Below are 5,317 nucleotides of genomic sequence, written 5' to 3'. Positions count from 1 at the left end.
GAGGATTAAAAAAAAATGAAAAAAGAGCAATAACTGTCGGTGATTTGACTCTTGTTTTTGGTGGGAAATAACGCAGCGAAATCAAAAAGCATTTGGATGCTGTGTATGGTGACTCTCCTCCTTCGGTAGCGACCGTCAAAAATTGGTTTAACGAGTTTCAACGTGGTCGCAGATCTGTATTTCATAAGTCACGTCCAAGGGCCCCCAAAACGGCTACCACGAAGGTTAACGTGAAAAAAATCCACGATCTCGTATTGGCAGACCTCCGACTGAAGGTGCGCGAGATAGCTGAGACAGTATGCATCTCAAAAAATGGCTTGGGTCATATCCTGGATAGAATTTTGGACATAAGAAAGCTGTCGAGGTGGCGCATTTGGGTGTCGCATTTGAACACTCCGGACGATAAGCGCAACGATGAGACAACTTCAGAGCGCAGTATCTGAGGCCGTTTAAGCATAATCCAGAGGAGTTTATGCGTTGATAATTACTGCCGACGAAACATGGTATACGAGTATACCAGAACCAAGGAACAGTTGACACAGTGGACGTCACCCCGCTAACGTGATCCGAAGAAGGCGAAGACTGTCCAATCGGCCGGAAAGGTGATGGCCACCATTTTCTGGGATTCACAACATGTGATCTATATAAACTTCCAGTAAAAGAGCAAAACGGTCACAGGGTTTTACTGTACCGCATTATTGGGCGGATTTGACGGCGAATTTAATAAAAAAAATAGCTCCAATTGGGGCAAAAACCAAACGCTTCCACCATGATGAGTCAATGGCTCATACCTCCGCCGACGCCATGGCCAAATTCAAATTGGTCGAATTGGGCTACGAATTGCTGTCCCATCCACTGTATTCTCAAGATTTGGCCCTGTACGACTTCTTTTTGTTACCAAATTTGAAAAAGTCATTCGTCGGGCAGATATTTAAGTTCAATGAGAAGTTCATCATAGCCACGGAAGCCTATTTTGCAGACCTCGAGAAAATGTATTTTTCAGAGGGGTTCAAGAAGGTGGAGCATCACTGGGTCAAGTCAGGGCCGTGCCGTGCTATGATGCGGCGAGGCAGTCGCATCAGGCGGCATCACAAGGGGGCGACATAATCAGTAGAATAAAAAAAATGTCAGATTGTGTAAAAATGTTGTCAGAAACTATAGAAAAAATGAAAAGTTACAGACAATATGGCGAATGACCAATTTAAATAAAAATTTAATGAAATTGGAGAAAATATTAATATCTATAAGTTCCGAATTTCCAGGTGAAAATGAAATTCGAGCCAAGAGAAAAAAGCGTTTATTTGACTACGAAATGATCTGTGGACGAGCTCTTTCGTTCATCTATATTTTAGACATTGCCGTTAAATCTTTGTACTCATAATAAAGCTTTTAAATTTTTATATGATATTTTCAAATTTAGGGAAATGGATGATAAAACACTAGAAAAATATTTTATGAATCTTCATTCAATACTTTCAATAGAAGAAGAAAAGGAATCTGATATAGAGACAAACGATCTTCTAGAACAGTGGTGCTCAGACTTATACTGCGTGGGATCTACCACATAAACTGCAAGCGTCCAGCGATCGACTGCTAGTAAAAAAAAATTTGAAAATAAAAAATTTTTATTGCACATTTCTATTTAATAAAAAGTTGTAACTACAGGGAGTTGTAATTAGGATCATGGTTTTCATCTGAATTTTATTTGTATGTTGATCCATGATCTATCCCAAGTTTTTCTTATGATGGTAAGTAACTACCGAGGGCCAAACGCAAGCATGATGAGAGATGTTCGTAAGTAAGCCTACGACGCTACTTTGATTTCACTACCTTCATTTGTGACAAGAAAATGGATTAGACAAGAATGTTACAATATCTGTCAGTTTTTTTAAAATCAGCGAAGCGTCTTTTAAACTCGCTATGTGCTTGCAGCTCCGTCTTGTAATAAACATAATTCAAATGAGCGGTTACCCTTTTTTTTTTTCAACGATGGAAAGTTGTTTAAATCCTTTCTGTTCATTTGATTAATCAATGTTTTTTCTGTACATATTTGTATTTTTTCCGTGAATCGCGATCGCCTTCAAAATCTTTGGCGATCGACCGGTCGATCGCGATCGACCCTTTGAGCACCACTGTTCTAGAAGAATTGCGTGATATATCCTAAAAGATACCTTTAGAGGTTTTGAACTATTTCTGCTAAAATCATCTAATTTCTTTATACCCGAATGTAGTTGTATCACTAAGAATTTTATTAACACTCCCTGTCTCGGTAGTTAGTGAAGAAAGAAGTTTTTCAAAATTAAAAATTATTAATAATTATTTACGAAGCTCCATAAAACAAACAATGCTAAAAAATTTAGCACTTATTTCAATAGTTGATTTTTAGTTTCAGATTTTTAGTTTTTAGCACTGATTTTTAGTTTCAAATATGTATTTCATTAAAAAACTTTTTGCTTTTTTTAAGGGATTTTATACTAAGCCCTCGGTAATAATGTAATCTTTTATTCTGCATTTAATTTTTTCAAAAATACTTATTAGTTTTCTCAGGATTCGAAAAAAATGAATGCATTTAAATAGCATTGGATTCCCTTGGAGCCCCTTAGGCGCAAAAAAGATTTTGCGTTTACCCCTTTAATAAAAATAAAAGTTAAGTTTCAATAATATTTAAGGGGCGGTATTTCGAAGACTTGCATCATATTGAAAATATGTACCTCACGGCTCTGGGTCAAGTATGCCGAGCTGAAAGGAGACTACGTTCAGAAATAAATCATCACTACTCCAAAATTTTAGTTCTCCTTTTGAAGGTTAAGTACTTATCATACCGCCCTAGTATGAACAGAAATCCGCAAAAAAACCGAATCAGTATTTTTTCATACGGTAGCGGCCTCACAACATGGACTAATTGTTAAACAATGCATCTGTGTGTTTCAGAGTTGGTATTGTTAATTAGAGCTACATAAATCATCAATTAAAATAGTTATTGGGTGGCATTAGCAAATTGAATAACTGGGTTTGTACCTTTATATCTGAAACCGCAAATGAAATGTTAGCAATTTAAAATATACGACAATAAAAATACATAATAAACAAAAATATTAATGCCTTCAATGATTTGCGTTTTAAATAAATAAATCAACCTAATCTTACTGGTTACTCCCACAATAATGTTTAAAGCTCTTTAGAAAACTTCAATTAATTAATAAACTAACATTAATCATATCGCAGCACCAGGAAACACACCTACAAATTTAGAACCAAATATCTTCAGATCAGAAGTTGATGAAGCCATAGAATACTTTAAAAGAAATAAATCACTTGATTGCGATGATGTCGCAACCTAGCTTTTACAGAAAATGAGTAAATCTGGTTTCCAATTAATGTGGAAACTGTGCAATCAGATATTGAGAATCGACAAATGGCCCAGATGTGATTTCTGCATATTCCAGACTTCTTGTATAACTTCCTCGATGTAATTTTCATTTAAACATGTTTGACGTTCTAGTTTACCCTTCTCGTTATTATAGTGACACCGATTGGTTTTTTCTTCTTCAACTTCCTGATCAATATTATAGTTATGTCCGAGTAGGTCTGGATCCCGCGTATAAAAAAAGTTGATTAATAGCAAGCTGAAAATTTGTTAATAGCTTAAGGGTGTCTAGTCGGACAAACTTTGATATATGGGAACACTGAAACAAAGGAAGTTTTAATTGTGGAACAGGTTAAAAATTTGGAACGGTCAGACCACGAAAAAGTCACATGTATTTTGTCCGACAGAACTTCCAATTGATTTGTTACCCTTTCATTAAACTCTCATGCAAAAATCAGACTGCTATTTATCACCCGTCATAATTCCTGTCATTTGACACGTTCTACGTGTTCCACTCATTAAAATGCCCATTTGGTGATAAATAGCAGTCTGATTATTGCATGAGAGTTTAATGAAAGGGTAACAAATCAATTGGAAGTTCTGTCGGACAAAATACATGTGACTTTTTCGTGACCGTTCCAAATTTTTAACCTGTTCCACAATTAAAACTTCCCCTGTTTCAGTGTTCCCGTATATCAAAGTTTGTCCGACTAGACACCCTTAAGCTATTAACAAATTTTCAGCTTGCTATTAATAAACTTTTTGAAGATATTCTTCTTTAGCGGCCATTCGATTGAGGGTAAAATTGTACATAAATCTGCGCGCCTGCGCACACAGACAGCATGTAGTTCATTGCTAATTGTTCAAGATAGGTATGCATGTATCTGTAACCGTGCAAATAAGTCATTAAAAGAATATATTAGTGTTTTTAGTAAATGTATTATTTATTATAATTCTTGTGTTTTTGGATATGTGTTTCTCTGTAGTAAAATAATAAAATATTATGTAGGTATAACATTTTTACACTATTTGTCGCAGTGTTGTGTAATTATATCCGAAACTTACACGTCAATTACAAGGACCTCGCTGGAGTAGTTGGTAAAGCGTTAGCTCCGAGATTGGAAGGACGCGGGTTCGAATCCTGGGCGATTCATTTTTTTTTTATTTTTGGTTGTTTTAATAAAAATTTTTGAACGTGGTAGATAAGAAAGTTAGTTTAAGTTTTAAATAAAATACAAATAACCTGTTAAGTATATTTACTTCGTTTAAATTACCTATATAATAGAAGAATATCTTCTTACGTGCGTACAGAGTACACACACATTCTATTTTTTCATACGCGGGATCCTGACCTAGAGGAATTCATATTTATACCTGTATTGTTATGAGTAGCATCCTTAGCATTATCTCATAACATTCTATATTCTTCTTCTGCTTGTCGTGTCCTATGCCATTGTAATTGTATGTATGCATTATTTTGTTTTTCTGTTATGTTACGACTTTCTTCACCAAACCACTGTCCTGCAGTTGTTTTTACCTTTTTTGAATAACCAGAGTTTCGTCAGCGGCTTCTTGTACGGTGCTTTTACACGAATCCTATTCTATTATTTGTTTAGGTCCTCGTGTTTTTGTCTGTTTTCTACTCTTCTTTTTATATTATCTTTATACTCTGCATTCTTCCTGTTCTTTTAAGTTTCTTGTGTTTTATCTTTCATTTTTGATGCCGTATCTTTTTTAATTGAAAGACTGATAATAATAGACGAATTTTTGTTTCACTTCCTTTTCTTTTTTAATATTTAGTGGGTCCAAGTCTACATTGGTCCATTGCCTGCTGCGTATGTTTTTTTCATCTGATTGGTGCCTAAAGTGAATAATGCCTAGAATAATAACATGATCTATCATATTCACAGTGGTCCTGTGATCTCCTTGTTCCCTTATGGATGTGTTTTG

This window comes from Diabrotica virgifera, chromosome 6 (genome assembly GCF_917563875.1).
Source record: "Diabrotica virgifera virgifera chromosome 6, PGI_DIABVI_V3a".
Classification (NCBI taxonomy): domain Eukaryota; kingdom Metazoa; phylum Arthropoda; class Insecta; order Coleoptera; family Chrysomelidae; genus Diabrotica; species Diabrotica virgifera.
The sequence above is the reverse complement of the archived record's forward strand: the minus strand, read 5'-3'. Positions refer to the sequence as shown.